Source organism: Lipotes vexillifer, unplaced genomic scaffold (assembly GCF_000442215.2).
Source record: "Lipotes vexillifer unplaced genomic scaffold, Lipotes_vexillifer_v1.1 scaffold331, whole genome shotgun sequence".
Classification (NCBI taxonomy): domain Eukaryota; kingdom Metazoa; phylum Chordata; class Mammalia; order Artiodactyla; family Lipotidae; genus Lipotes; species Lipotes vexillifer.
In genome coordinates this window covers 554,578-571,345 of record NW_006774049.1, presented here as the reverse complement: position 1 = coordinate 571,345, position 16,768 = coordinate 554,578, and the positions used below count along the sequence as shown (strand labels likewise).

The window sequence follows — 16,768 nt, the reverse complement described above, 5'->3', positions numbered from 1 at the left end:
TTATTTACAGTACAACGTGTTTTCTTTTTTCCCCAAGTTCATTTAGCATTTACCTTGATGTTATTTAAAGTGCATTGCCAAGCTAAAACACGAGCTTCCTAACTAAAAAGAAACTGCTGTCATAGAAAGTTTCTTTTGTTTTAGAGTCTTCCTTATACCTATTCATGAATTTTCTTTTTGCCTTCACACACTTAGTGTAAGAGATTACTGCAACAATTTATATGACTTTGGACACAAAGCATGAAGACTGTCAGGGTGATAGCCGTTGTGAGGAATTACTTTCTTCTTCTGCTGGAGTCAATTTAAGTGTTGGCAGTTTCCGAGGAGGAAGTTGAGGGCTTTGCCGAAGATTGTCATCCATCTCCAAGACTAAGCCTAAAATAACTGTTTAGGATGTCATCACAAAAGCGACACAGGTTGGAGAGCTGTTTCAAATGTTCTTGTAACTGAACTTTAGGAAAGCATACTTTATAAAGAGGTGCGAGAAAACCAAACACATAGGCATCCAAAGTAGAAGGCGTATCTCCAAAGAAAAACTGAGATGTTCCCAGTCTGTTTGACAGAAGATTTAGGCACTCCTTGGCATCTCTGTATATCTGAGCTTCTACATCCCGGAGGTGGTAGAGGGGAGGCTCTCCCCTGGTCAGGAGAATCCTATTCAGTGCTCCCTTAGACATTCTTCCAGGCAGGATCAAACTCAAGGGAAAAGGCATTCGTGAAGCAAACCATGGCTTTGTCACAGTAAAGTAATTGTCAGTCTCAACCCAGAATGTGTGAAGCACTGCAGGAAGAAGCTTCTCTTCGAGGAGAGCAATGTAAGCTAGTGTATCTGCCCCTTGTTTTGCTGACAGTTCATAATCGGCATTATATTTCTGTTTTCTTAAAAAGTTTAGTATTTTTGCCGGCTGAGAAACAATACTGTCTTCAGTTGTCAAAACTGGTACATCTCCTCTTGAACCTCTCCAGGTGTTATCTATGACATTGACTTTCAGGGGTGCACCAGAAAATTTGGCGTAAGCCTGAGCTCCAAGGGCGCCGCCATCTTGCCGGGGCCGACCTTTGCTCCACACCAGCTTTCTTATGCATTGTATATCTTTTTCTATTCTTTTATGTTCAAGCTCTCTGCCTTTTTGTATTTAATATGCATGCCTTGTCAATAGCATAGAGTTGGGTCTTGCATTTATTACTTAGTTTGATCATCTCTTTCTCTATTTGGCACTTATATTGAATATAGGCATTGATACAGTTGGGTTTAAGTCTATGATTTTGCTATTTTTTTTCTATTTGTCACATCTCTTTGCTGCAGATCTTCCTCTGTTATTAATTTTATGCCTTCTTGTTGGTTAATTGAATTGATTTTAGTAGCCCTCTTAAAATTTCTCTATTGTCCTTTAGCTATACATTTTGTGTGGTTACTCAAGGTTTACAAAAATGCATCCTTAATTTATCGTAGTCAACTTATACTTAATATTGTAGCATTTCATATAAAATATAAGCACCTTGTAACAGTATAAATCCTTTCAATCCCCTTCCTTTGCCTATTGCTCTCATATATTTTACATTTACATAAGTTATAAACCCTACAATGCACTGTTGACAATTTTAAACCATCAGCTGTCTTTCAAAGAAACTAAGAGAAAAAATGTAATTTTTACCCACATATTTAGCATTTTTTATGTTCTTTATTCCTTCCTGTAGATCCAAGTTTCATCTGCTGTCATGTCCTTTTAGCCTGTAAAACTTACTTTAGCCTTTCCCGTAATGCATTTTTGCTAGTAACAGATTATCTGGCTTTAGTTTATCTGAAAACGTTAATCAAAATATTGAATCCACCTGCCCATATACCATTAGAAACAATCCATATATTCTTCAGTGTGGCAGAGACATCTATTCCTCGCAAAATATCCATAGCCTACTCGATTTCTCAGCCCTTTGCAATTAGGCAGGTCACAAGTTCTGTAAGTTTGTTACTTCCAGGCAAAGCATTTAAAGAGCAGCTATGAGGTTTCCATTAGGAAACCTCTGCAATCATGCACGCCATATATTTTAAATATTTCACCTACAAGATAGTGAAAACTCTGTCAGCCTAGATCCATGAATGACTCTGGAGCAAAGTCCTTTCCCTTCCCCGGCCGGTGATCTGTACTGGACTGCATTATATAAATTTTTGTTGTATCAATCTATTGAGATTTGAGGATACTTTGTTACCTGGTCTAGCCTAGCCTAGTGCACCTGCTGATTTGAAATTATATACTAAATTATTACAATGTATGGTTTTTAGGATTCCCTTTCTATTTTACTGATCTATCTGTCCTTTCTGATACCAATACTAAACTCTTTTGATTTTTATAACTTTATAATACAGTATGATGTTTGTTGGGGTGGGGGGACATACAGTGTCATTACTCTTTTTTTCAAAAATACCAAAATAGTCTCAAATATACCATCCTTAGAAGTCACCTTTAACTTAATCATATTACCAAAAAGAGTCCAATTGGGGTTCAACTTATATATAATATTTATTTAACTAAATTGAGACTTCTTATCCTAGCACACATCAGATCTTTCCACTTGTTCACCTTATTTACATCCCACAGTAAAGCTTTATAATTTTCCCAATATAGATTCTGCACACTTCATTTAAGTTTATTCCTTACCATACTAAATGATATATTTTTACCACTGTATATTCTCACTGATTGTTTAATGTATATATTGTTGACTAGAACCTGTATATGACCCTATTTACTACATTGGAATCATCTTCATGGCTAATTCATCATCCTGCATCATATATATTTGTATATATATTTCGTAGAATTATGAATTCCATATGGCCTGCTTGATTAGGTCACCAAAGTATAGAACCAATTTTGCAAGTACTTTTTTGTTGTGTTGTTTAAAAACCGAAATGGACCTCAGGATTATCTAGTCTACCTTTCTCATTTTTTATGTAAAATTATAAAGGCTATTTAAGTGAAAACACTTCACTTTCAAGGCCATACTGATTTCAACTTAACACATATTCATTGAGAACTTGCCATGCTTTTGATATCCTGATTCTAGGAAGCCTAGAACATGCCCCAACCACAATCTAAGATAGGCATATAGTAGCAGCTCAATAAATGTTTCTTTAATCAATTTGATTGCTTATTTTGAAACAACAGTGTCATTGCTAGAGGTTACTGCACATCAAATTTATGGAAAGCAAGCACTATGATCATGAAAATTATTTGAGCGTGCTTTTGCATCAATTCATAGTTACCACAAACTCTTTTGTGAATTTCAGAGGAAAAATCTGCTTTTGTAATTGGAAAACTATAAGGATTTTGGAGCTCCAGCAGAAGCAAGGTGAAAGGATTTCCTCTCCCTCTTGGGCTTCCCAAAGTATTTTCCACCTTATAAGAAATTACACATGGTTCCCTGGCCCCAGAAGCCTAGTTTTCTAAGCTTGTTTTTAAACATGGCATGGGTTTGCAGACAGCTGCCACTGGAAACATCTACGGCTTCATCTCCTTCAGTGAACAGCTGAGTACATTAAGATATAGCATCACTTCCTCAAGGGCTGCATCCAAGCCAAAGGAGATTAGGACAAGACTCAACTCATGCACACAAGAGACAGAACAAGTTAAAAACAGAAATTAATTTTCAAGAGGTTAAATTAAGAAACATGGATAATCAAGTCAATGTGGGTTAAGAAGAAAAACTAGGTTGTATCAGGCGAAATCTGTGATGTTAAGATTTATCACATAATCAAGGCTAAGATCACATCCTTTGTAGCTGAAGTCTCAACTCTGCCATTTTCTAGCTGTGTGATCCTTACATTTTACTTAACCTCTCTGAGTTTCAGCTTCCACATCTGTAAAGTGAGGATAACATTGTACCTACCTTAAAAGGTCTCTGCGAGGACTCTATATGATCCTTAATAAACACTTGCCATGATGCCTTGTGCACAGTAAGTCTCAATTAAGTAACACAGACCCAAGGAAAGCAGTTGAATATTAACAGATAACAGTCTGACCCAGGAGAGAGGTAATTATGCTCACACACTTTTAAGCCAATAGTTTAAGAGCTGATTTTTTAAAAAATTAATTAATTAATTAATTAATTATTTTGGCTGTGTTGGGTCTTCGTTGCTGTGTGCAAGCTTTCTCTAGTTGCAACGAGCAGGGGCTACCCTTCATTGTGGTACGTGGGTTTTTCATGGAGGTGGCTTCTCTAGGAGTGTGGGCTCAGTAGTTGTGGCTCATGGGCTCTAGAGCACAGGCTCAGTAGTTGTGGCGCAGGGGCTTAGTTGCTCTGCGGCATGTGGGATCTTCCCAGACCAGGGCTCGAACCCGTGTCCCCTGCATTGGCAAGTGGATTCCTAACCACTGAGCCACCAGGAAAGTCCCAAGAGCTGATTTTAAATCAATCAAAATTGAGATATTATTTCAAGCAATACCATTCCTTTTAATTCAACTCCATATTAAGGCAGTAGGCTAGGCATTGTGGATTACAAGGATGAAGAAGGCATGGTTTCACCTTTCAGTGAACACTAAATCTAAGGGTGGGGAACGGAAAATCACAGGAGAATATGATGGAGTGTAATGGGTACTATATGACCATCAAAGAGCTCTCTGAGGGAGAGTGACTGGGTTGGCTGATGTGATCGGGGAAAGATTTAAAAAGGAGAGGATATTGAGGCTTCCCTAGTGGCACGGTTGTTGGGAGTCCGCCTGCCGATGCGGGGGACACGGGTTCGTGCCCCGGTCCGGGAGGATCCCACATGCCGCGGAGCGGCTGGGCCCGTGAGCCATGGCCGCTGAGCCTGCGCGTCCGGAGCCTGTGCTCCGCAACGGGAGAGGCCGCAGCAGTGAGAGGCCCACCTACCTCAAAAAAAAAAAAAAAAAAAAGGAGGGGATATTTATACTGCGTCTTGAAGAATCAGTAGGGTTTTGAGACGGAAGTAACTAGAGATGGTTGACTAAAGGAATGAATAGAAAGGACCAGAAACAAGAAATGAAGGGGACTGATTATACATTTATTCATTCATTTATTCATGCATGTGATAAATATTGGATGTTTGGGAATCAGAGTTTATTGAATTTGGTTAGAATGCAGAACGTGGGGAAACTGGGAATCAACCCACAAACAGGTAAGCGGGGGCCCAGGCACGGAGGGTATATGGATACCATGCTACGATCCCAAGTAAGGGAGAGTCATCAGAAACGACTGGAGCTCTGCTTTTAAGATTATTATCCCACAGGCAGAAGGTCCTTAAGGGAGTCCTGATGAGAGGTGATGAGGGTTTAGATTTGAGGGTGGCAGTAAGAACACAGGAGGACAGCTGGCAGGATTGATCACTAGTTTGGCAAAGGATATAAGCCCCAAATAAATTATGTTCTGCACCGCCGTGACTAAGGAATGAGTCGTTATCAAGTTGGCATATCAGGAAGAAGCTGATATGGGGGAACAAAGGGGAGGAATGATGATGTTAAGATCAAATGAACATCATGACTTTGAGGTTTTCATGGGGAACCTGAAGAAGGCTTGGGATGAGTGAAATTGCTAAGAACCAAGAACCGTGACCACGGGAGCCTCAGGGAAGCAAGGGGCACTCTTGAAAAATTAGGCACGTTCAGCTCTCTCAAAGGAACCAAGATCTGGTTCATCAGCTTCCAGCATCATTAGGACTGGCTGTCAGTGGCAACCCTGTATGGCAGCAATAAGTAAAAATAAGAACGTCCCCTCTTATGAGCACTTCCACATTCTTTTGTTCTCCTAGAATCTAATTTGTGGTTCTTGGAAACTTCCAGAGATGGGAGACCTTGAAGGAAGAAATGCAAAACTTCATGCTATTCTGACAGACAGAACTCAAACAGAATTTAACTGAAAAACAGATGTGACCCTATTTCACCCCAGCTTTGGGGAGTAGTTCTTATTGTTTATGATTACTATTATCAGGACGACGATGGTGACAACAGTGATGAGCGTCTCAGGAAGAGAAAGTAGCCCAGCCCAACTTCATACTTTCTAAGGAATGAGAAAAATGAGCCACAAGCAGGATGAAGACAGTGGTCCCCTCCTTGCCTTCTGCTGGAGGTCCCACCAATGTGGTGGTTGTGAGCGCCCAAGAGGAAATGCTCCCCGTTAAGGAGTAATGAAGGGAGACGGTCTGGTTAACGAACAGCAGACGAAATTTAGATCTAGGAGTACTCATTTCTGCAAACGTGCAAATCCTAGCAACTAAGCAACGACTAGTTGACAAGCTCCATTTATGTTTGTAGAATTACCTTCAGGGATCCTAATAAAATTGTTTCCACTCTCATCACGGGGAGAACTGAATTAATTCCAATGAGGGTAAATGTGTAGTTTATCCCACAGAAGACAGCTAGGATTTCTATTGGTTACAACAACCCTGTGATGCAGGCCAGATGTCTGATGAGGAAGCTCGGGCAAAGAGAAGTTCTACCACTTTTCAGAGCACGCACAGCTGCTGTGTTTAATGATAGACCTAAAACTGGAACCCATTCCCTCTCTTGCCAGCCAGGCTACTGATGGCAACACACTGTGCTTAAAAATCAGAAAAAACAAGCGAAGATTGACAGTTTCCTTATTAATAAGTAGCCTATTTTCCTAATGAACTTAGAGCTAAGGTACCAACCACAGAAGCAATGATAAACATGTTCTTCTGGGGCTTTACAAGTCACTCATTTTTTTTTTTTTTTTTTTTGCCGTACGCGGGCCTCTCACTGTTGTGGCCTCTCCCGTTGCGGAGCACATGCTCCGGACGCGCAGGCTCAGCGGCCATGGCTCACAGGCCCAGCCGCTCGGTGGCATGTTGGATCCTCCCGGACCGGGGCACGAACCCGTGTCCCCTGCATCGGCAGGCGGACTCCCAACCACTGCGCCACCAGGGAAGCCCCAAGTCACTCGTTTTATTTATAAAAACATGGTGGAGCCAAAACAAATAAAGAGCACATCTCCCATCTATTAAGTGTTTGCTATATGCATTGCAAAGCAATCTACGCTATATTTTTTTCTCAATTAATACTTAACCTTGTAAGGAAGGTATTATTCTCCCCATGTTACAGATATAAGAGCCAAGACCCAGAAAAATAAACTAACTTGCTTTGATATAGGTGTAACTATCACGTGTTTAAGTCTTGGTATCACACATGACTCTGCATTCATGTTGGACTGTCCTCTTTCACCCTTATCTCCGGCATGGAGTCATAAGTTCTTCCCCTTGCCCAGAGGAGACCAGAGCTTACAGCTTCCAGGGTCCCGGAGCTGTTGCAAGAAGACCAGAAGGAGAAAAGATGGCCTTCACAGTGGGTGACCTTAGCCTGAAAACGACCCCAGGCTTTGGCACGACCAAAGCATGTGTCTGCAGTGTGGTTCTGTAACTGGGCACAACTGTGGTGGGGCAAGTCTGCCACCCGGGCCATCCACCTTCTGGTCAAGTACCCCTCTCAGTCCCTGTAGGTACCAGTGGCTTCATGCAAGGTCTGGTCTTCTTTAAACTTGGTTTCTCTACTCTCATGCTCATCCAAGTGTAAAGTATCTGCAAAGAGTTAGAAAAGCTATGCTTTTCAGGAGAATGTTTAGGGGAAAGGACTAAAACTCCAACATACAAATTCTCAGAGGTCCAAGGGGCCATCCTGGAGTCCCAGAATCCCACACTGGATATGAGAGGAGACCACCACGCTGCTCCTCCAGTGCGGGGGTGGGGGGGTGATTTTGGCACCAGGAGGAAGAGCTGTTTCCTATGTTTAGCGTTAATGATGTTGCCTTGAACGTATATGTGCACATAAGTGACTTCATATAATCGTACCCGCCCCCAAATCTGGAATGAACTTCACTAACGACGTGAACGCTAAACTGAACCAAATTCAATAATTATATTCTACTGATTTATAGAAGAAAATTTAAACGTTTAACTTTTGGTGCGGCGGGCGGTCATTCTTAGGTCACTCATAATGATGGCCCCTAGGTAGCCATGTGAGAGACCGAGTGAGCCCTCCCTGAGTTCTGGCGCTTTTCCTTTCCCTGGTTCCAGGCCCTTCCTGAGTCCAGGTTCCAGGGCTCCATGAATTGCTCCTATTTTTGCATGAGAACCAACCCACAAATGGTGGAAGCGTAGAGTAACGGATAGTTTTCTTACACTAGGTTTCTTAGTTAAGTTATACAGTTTCAAAACGTAGAAGTATTAGGCAGTATTAAAAAGTGGTTAAAAAATGTTACTGCCAGTAAGTGTTGAATCTCAGTGCCATCATTAGGACAATTTATTGACTCCCTCTAAAGTCTAGTTATCTCCATTTATAAGATGGGAATTACGACCCAAACCTCATAGGACTGCCACAAAAATTAACTAACATATACACAGTGAGCAGGTTTACCTGGAATAAAGGGCAAGGACTGTTGGAGAAAAGTTCCAGAAAGGGCAAAGGCTGTATCATGGAAGGTCTTATATGCTATGCTAAGAAGGTGAGACTTTATATTTCAGGCAACCAAGCAATTAAAGGGCTTTGTCCAGGGGAAAGACAAGGTCAAATTTGCATTTTAAAGAGTTCACACAGGGAGAATACTGGTCAAGGAGACTGGAGAGGAGACAGGAAATAGATAAAAGGGACCCAGAATAGGGGAAAAATTGTGGCCCAAATCCAGGGGATTAATGATGGAGGCCTAGGTAGAGCAGTTGGCATTGGGTTTAGAAAGCGGGAGACAGCATTCTCCCAGCCCTCAGAGTGCAGATATTTAGATTATGGACGGAGTGAATTGAGCCCCTCCTACTGCACAAGACCTGTGAAGAGGTTTTTTGGTTTTTGGTTTGTGTGTGTACGTAGTTTCTTTTTTTTTTTTTTTTAAGTCACATGTCCACTAAGTATACCACAATGGGGAAAGTGTTCTGTATTTCAGGACCTTAGGAAATAAATCATAAAATCAGGGAAGCTTGAATTTCTAACAGTGTCACTATTGCTTATCATCCCCCAATTATACCCCAGAATGGAAAATCTTATTCAAAATAAACCCCAAATAAAACCCTGCATTATCCATTACAGCACAGAACCAAAGTGTCACTGTTCTTTATCTAAGGTATGATATATCAAAAGCAGTGTGCCAAAAAGGAGAATCACTACGTTAAGGGTCATTGTTCAGGGAAAGTCAGAGGGGATCAGAAGCTTTATCTCTGGGCCACAGTGAAGTGGTCTCAGAGTCCCTGCTTTTCCAGATACCAGCTCTGAACTCATTGCTTGAATGTGGGCTGCCCAGAAAGCAACAAGAGGACGAATGAAATGTTTCGGTTGTCCACACTAGTTTAGAAACTCAGTAAATATATATGTCAAGCCTGTGACTACCTGTATCTTTTTTTGTTGCCTGTGCTTATTCTAATTATAGCTGGGAGTGGGGAGCACAGAATGAAATTAAGTTTCATAGAAATGTCTGATTTACAGGATGCAAGTGAAACTCTTTACAACGGTTCTGGAATTAAGACAAAAGATCAGATGTGTTCCTTGAGTCCTGTACTGCAAACTGAATGGATCAGTTTAAGCTGGGCCCCTACTGTCTCTAACCTTTACTCCCCTTTTCCAGCCCACGTCCCACCCCTGCTCCCTGCCTACACACACACACACACACACACACACACACACACACACACACACAGAGAAATCATTTTCAACACTGTATTTAACACTTCAGTGCATCTTTGGGGGCAAGTGAAAAGGGGTACCAGCCTCTTTCTGAAATCCAACAAGTCTAATAGCTGGAATTATTTTCTTAAGAATAATGAGATTGAATGCTGTAGTTTCTATGTGAATGTGGAGATGGCAGATGTTATTTATACACAGAATATTCCTCAGAATATAATCATGAGGAAGGACACATTTAACTTTCTGTGGCTTTTAACTCCATAGGTCATCCCCGTGCCTTGACACATAATGGAATTTGCAAGACAGCGCTGGGAGTTTGGTATCTCCTGGCTTCAGCACTTACAAACTCTGCACCCTTGTACAAGTTCCCCAACTTGCTCTCTGAGTGTCAGATTCTTCAACCGTGAGGTGGGGATGATAATAGTATCTACATCATTGTCATAGGGCTGGGGTGAGGGCTAGTTAACGATTCAAGGAACGCCCTCAGCGCAGCCAGGCGTACACTAAACACTCAATATATGTTAGCTGTTATCATTATCTTAATTATTAACATAACTATTTTTGTTGGTCAGAAACAATAGGATAATGAAGATAGAGGAAAAGTTACTGAGGCTTCTCCAAGATACAATTCAGTAGGATGGGTCCTTTCACCCAAGGTTGGTTGCTATCTGACATATATTGCTTTGAAATGTCCAGTCCTTTTAGCTTCACAATCATGGCTCTCTCCCTCCTTCCTTCCCCTTCTGAGTGGGTCAAAGATGAACCTGAACCCTGTGAGGGCGATTTACTGAGGTAAGGAACAAGGCTGGGCTGGAGGTAGGCAATGTGAAACCAAATCCTATCTCTTCCACTTGATCAAGTTCTTTAAAAGCTCCAAATCCTTGCTGCCTTCTCTCTAAAGCAGGGATAAAAATATCCATCTATAGTGTTGTTGTGATTATTAAGAATGAACGAAAGGATAAGTGTAAAACAGATATAAAATATGATCATGGAAGGAAACAGGGCAATGTGTTTCTTTCCCTCCCAGGGTGGCCCCAAAGGACACATGTCATAAATTCAAAGGCATCCCTGCTTCATGAACCCCTGAAGGCCGCAAAGTTCCTATCAGGGTCCAGTGACATCTAAAGATGAGCAGGTATGTCTACTGCACATCCTGTCCCAGGATGGAGCGAGCAACCACAGAGCAGGAAGCAGGTCAGGTCAATGTCCTGAACACCACCACCAGCTCGCTCTTCCTTCAGGAGTCTACTGTGTAGCTCACTTTCTCAGCGAAGCCCTTTCACATTTAATGGAGGGTTAAGTATCCTGCCTTTTGCCTGATTATAAGAAGAAACCTCAAGCCCAAGCTAAAACCAGTGAAAGAAAGACATTCAACAACAAAAAATTGGGAGTACTTGTTGATGTGTTTCTTTTAATAAATGTGAGCCTTGAAGGTCATAGGCTGCCTTTTAAATCTTTACCTATTTAGTTATTGCCTATTTTGTATTAGAATACAGAGACTACATTTAGGAAAAATTTTAAATGAGAACATTGTGTCAAAGAGAAAAATAAAAGTGAGAAAATTAAAGGAAGTTGGCGTAAGGGCATAAAAAGGGTTTAGCAAAAATTGTGAGCTGGACCACAAATTTCGTTTCCTACTTCTAGCTGGAAAGGAAAGGTGATAAGCTTTGAGACTGATAGCGTGCATAAGATGAAAAGCCAGATAGTGAAGTGTAGTTGGTGAAGTGTAGCTGTCCCTGGTACTGGGACTAGAGACAGACTTTTCCCATGAGCCCTTATGAAGGAGGACTGCGTCATGGCTTGCAGCTAGTCTTCCTGAATCCACTCTTGTCCTGTAAATCTCAAAAACCTCCTCTCAAAAACCAAAATGATCTTCCCAATGAACAAAGTTTATTACATCACTTCCCAGCTGAGTGTCTCTCAGTGTCTTTTTGTCCTCATTGGAAGTATGATTCTTGTTGTGCTGGTAAACGTTTAACAATCAGCTCCTGGAAGGAGGCAAAGGCCCTGAGTTTCAGCACTTGCCAGTTATTGTGGCGTAGATATACTCCTACTACGGCTGATTTCAGGTTACCAAAGTGACGTCACTGAAAGCAAACTGGGAAGAGATGTATACAAATACACTACTGTATACAGTTTCCACCATGTAGATACCTCCGCAACACAGAAAACAGCAAAACAAAGTAATCAACCAGTGATGAGTCTTGAGTACCATCTTTTAAAAATATGATATATTTAGTCGTAAGTTTACATAACTGAATTGTTTTTAAGTTTTTCTGAGGTGGACCATTTTTTTGGTGTCTTTCTACATTTTTACTGTCTTAAGATTATAACCCTATAAATTCATTTATCAACTGTCTTCCTTTTCTATATTATCCTTGGCACTCAACTAAGACTGCTGAAGTCTATTGTACCTTGTATTTTTACATTCTCAAATAAGAACTTAAGATTATAAAATGTGCAGAAACATTGTGTAAAATAATTTTGTCTTTCAACATATTTGAAGAGATGAAACTTTTATGCCAGAATTTACATAAGAGGATAAATATTATGAACCAACCTTCCTTTTAAAGTCAAATGACAGAAAATTCAAGCCCTGTGCATTGTTTTAAAGTCTAATGAAAACATTTCTTGGGCCACAGTATTGACAATGTAGAAAATTTTAAATATTGGAGATGGGATTATGGAAGAAAACATGAAAATTTCAGATGTCTTCTATCTTACAAAAAGTTATCGACCCGTGAAAGCCACTCCCTATGTGCCAGAAAACGATCTGGCATAAACCAGTCCTGTCAGTAGAGGAGGTTACAGTGACATGTGCGTTATTAACACTTCTAGACTTCTACTTTTTCCAAGATTAGAAGCAAAATGTTTAATAATTCTCCCACCCCCAAATCCTTAAACTCAATATCACAGGCACAGAATGTAAGCAAATCTGGGATGTTCTCCAACAGATAAGCAATAGCACAGCTATGCTATTCTCAAAAATACTGTCTAGATATTCTTTCCTCTAAAATCAAATGCTCAGTGGCCACACTTCTAACAGTCTGCATTAGCTGACATTAAATACATTTGTTGTGCCACAAGGATGTGGACCATTTTTAAAGTCTTTATTGAATTTGTTACAATACTGCTTCTGTTTTATGTCTTGGTTTTTTGGCCGCAAGGCATGTGGGATCCTAGCTCCCCGACCAGGAATCGAACCCGCACCCTCTGCATTGGAAGGTGAAGTCTTAACCACTGGACTGCCAGGGAAGTCCCGTACATAACTGAATTTTTAATGATAACTATTGAACAACAGCTTGCAAGATTCTGGTCTATTTAGCACATGAGTCTCTCAAACCCATAAGCTGATTCCAACACAATGCTGCTTCAGAGCCACCCTAAGATCTGTCCCCAGTTGTTTCCTCCAGGCTCATTCTTGGCCTCCTGCTCTCTCATACCCTCTACTCAAGACATCCTGAAGCACTGCAAATCATCTCTGCTTTCGCTTGTTTCTGAGCCCTTGTTATAAGTTGTTCCTGTTGACTGGAAGACCCTAGCTAACGCTTACTTGTCCTGCAGATCTCCATTTATACATCTTCCCCTCCAGGAAGTCTTCTCTAGTGTTGTAAACTGGTGTGAGAGCTGTGTAGTACAGACTGAACTTGGCCCGAACCTGGTCTTTCTCCTTGACTCCTTGGAGGAAATCTCCAAACCCTTGGAATGTCCTGGGATAAGAGCGTGCTTGTTTAAGGGATTAATCTCCAAAATATATGAACAGCTCAAACAGATCTATGTCAAAAAAACAAACAACCCAATCAAAAAATGGGCAGAACAAGGGGTATGGGGATAGGGGAGGGAAGGAATGGGAGTTTGGGATTAGCAGATGCAAACTATTATATAGAGGACGGATAAACAACAAGGTCCTACTGTATAGCACATGAAACTATATCCTGTAACAAACCATAATGGAAAAGAATATGAAAAAGAATATATATATATATATATATATATATATATATATGTATAACTGAGTCACTTTGCTGTACAGAAGAAATTAACACAACATTGTAAATCAACTATACTTTAATAAAATCTAAAAAAAAAATGGGCAGAATAGACATTTCTCCAAAGAAGACATATAGATGGCCAAAAAGCACATGAAATGATGCTCAATATCACTAATTATCAGAGAAATGCAAATCAAACTACAATGAGGTATCACCTCACACCGTCTAAATGGCCATCATCAAGAAGTCTACAAACAAATGCTGGAGGTGGTGGACAGGGAACCCTCCTACACCGTTGGTGGGAATGTAAACTGGTGCAACCATTATGGAGAACAGTATGGAGGTTCCTTAAAAAACTAAAAATAGAGCTACCATATGATCCAGCAATCCCACTAATGGCCATGATTTGAAAAGATACATGCACCCCAATGCTCAATGCACCACTATTTACAATAGCCAAGACATGGAAACAACCTAAATGTCCATCAACAGAGGAATGGATAAAGGAGATCTGGTACATATATACCATGGAATATTACTCAGCCGTCAAAAAGAACGAAATAATGCCATTTGCAGCAACACGGATGGACCTAGAGATTATCATACTAAGCGAACTAAGTCAGACAGAGAAGGACAGCTATCATATGATATCACTCACATGTGGAATCTAATTTTTAAAATGATATAAATGAACTTATTTACAAAAGAGAAACAGACACAGATTTCAAACACTTATGGTTACCAAAGGGGAAACGCGGCGGGGCCGGGGTGAGGGGTAAATCAAGGCTGGGTTTAACACATATACACACTACTATATATAAAATAGGTAACCAATAAGACCCTGCTGTATGGCACAGGGAGCTCTACTCAGTACTCTATAATGACCTACATGGGAAAAGATTTTGAAAAAGAATGAATATATGTATAACTGAACCACTTTGCTGTACACCTGAAACTAACACAACATTGTAAATCAGCTCTACTCCAATAAAATAAAACGAAATAAAAAGTGTCCTTGTTTATTTGGAGGACTTGGGCCACACTCAAGAGTGCATGCTAACAATGTGATTTATGGTGGAAGTTTTGGGCTGCAACGTATCAGTTTGACCTCGAGATGGCCTGGAAATGAAGGTCAGCCACACGGGCGGTCAACCGTATCTATGGAACTAAGGCCTAATAAAAACACCACATACCGCGACTCTGCTAAGCCGCTCTCGGGACAATATTCTGTAAGTATTGTGACACATCACTGATGGGAGAAGGCCACACTGCCCATGACTCCAAAGGGACAGGACAACTGCAAGCGTCACATCTGGAACTCTCTGGGCTCTGCCTCATCTTACCACTTTCCTTAGCTGATTTTCATCTGTATCCTTTGCTGTCATAAGCCATAATTATGAGTGTAACCACTTTCAGTGAGTTCTGTGAGCCTTCCTAGTGAATCACTGGAACTGAGATGGCCTTGGAGACCTCAAAATTGCAACTGGGGTCGCAAGTCAGGGTAGTTTGAGGGATTCCCAAACTTTCCAGTGGCCCTTTCAGGTGCTTTTACTGCAGTACACGTATCACCCTATGTGGTGTTTGCCTGTTTATCTGTCTGAGAATAGGGACTGTGCCTTATTCACTATTACATCATTTCCAGCAAAATGTAGCCATTCAAACACTGATAGAATGAATTTAATGGACATGTCCTAATATTGATATAAGAACCGCACACTTGTTCCCTAGGACTATTTTTATTATAACACAAATCAATTAAACTGAGGAAATAATGCCCGATAGACATTCAAAAAAAACAACTTCACAAACAGCCAAGAAACATGTCTTTTTGAATCTCTCTCTTTGATGATTTCACTTGATCTAACAAAAGTATTTAGACTAGAGAGAAGTGGAAGATCATTCTTTAGTTACATTTCCATCAGTATTGTTTCCCCCAACTGACCTTCTAATAAAGATTACACTGAAGAATATGGGGGCTTATTTTCTGGGATATACTTGAAGGGCAGGTAGAAGGATTGGTCCAGAGGCTTCTTAAGCTAGCTGAGTCCAGGGTAACATTAACACAGATCTGAGTGAAATACAGGCATCTGACCAAGACACCTGTGAGCAGAAGGCTATCACAAGGCTGCATAGAGACAAAATTTCTTTTCTTTGTTCTATACAAGAGTACAAATAGCTGCTAACTTTACCTGGGTCTACCACAGAAAACATGACAGGTCAAGCTCCTTAACTGCTCTGAACCACAGTCTACTCACCTGCAGAATGGGTATAAGAACAACCACGCTGCTTCACAAAGATGTTGCAGGGATCAAAGCAGGTAGTAAGTGTAAGAGATTTGGAAATACCAAAGCATATAACAGTGTTCTTCTACTACTATTAGCATACTAGAGAGATGTCCCACCTAGGCACTTACTTAATGGTATCCGAGACTGTTAATTAGTTGCAAAGAAAATGCAGTGAATTACCAAGGTCTACCAGGTAGCAGATCAAAGCTATGACATAAATGGTAGCAGCTATTTTTTACTGAGTACTTAACATGTGCTGGGGACTGGGCAAATCCCTTTACATTATATCATTTTATCCTCACAACTCTGCAAGGTACAAGGATTACTATCCCCATTTTACAGATGAGGAAACTGAGACTCAGGAATATGAGATAACTTGCCCAAGGTCACATAGTTGATAAGTAGAAGAGCTGAGACTCCAGCCCAGATGTGTCTCTCTGAAAAACCCAAACTCTTACCACGATGTAGACCTGCACAGCTGTGCAAGGACCAGAAGAGGGAATATGTGGTATGTTGTTGATTGCGGTGCAGTTATGATTACAGACTTAGCCATAGCTCTCTCCAAAATTCACACGAATCTAGGTGGGCTGAGGGGGGATGGATTCTGGATAGTTTAATGTAGAAGGTATCACCTGCCATGAACCACAGTAAATACTGTGACCCCCATTTCAGACTGGAGTCCAAAGACCAGAAAAGAATGCCTATGGGAAGCCTGAAATTTAAGTCTATTTTGTAATCCGTCTGAACAGGGTGCTGAGACAAAAGTAATTCATGACAACTGGTTCTCCAACTGTGAATTTTTGGGAACATTTCCAGTATTCATTAGCTCTCAGATTCACACTTCCACCTGTGT

General features: G+C 40.8%; 1 pseudogene; it reads right to left on the bottom strand.

Moving 5' to 3' along the window:
- Nucleotides 1-250: 250 nt before the first annotated feature.
- LOC103071348 (metaxin-3 pseudogene) overlaps nt 251-16,768 on the bottom strand; it is a 42,130-nt pseudogene continuing 25,612 nt past the window's right edge.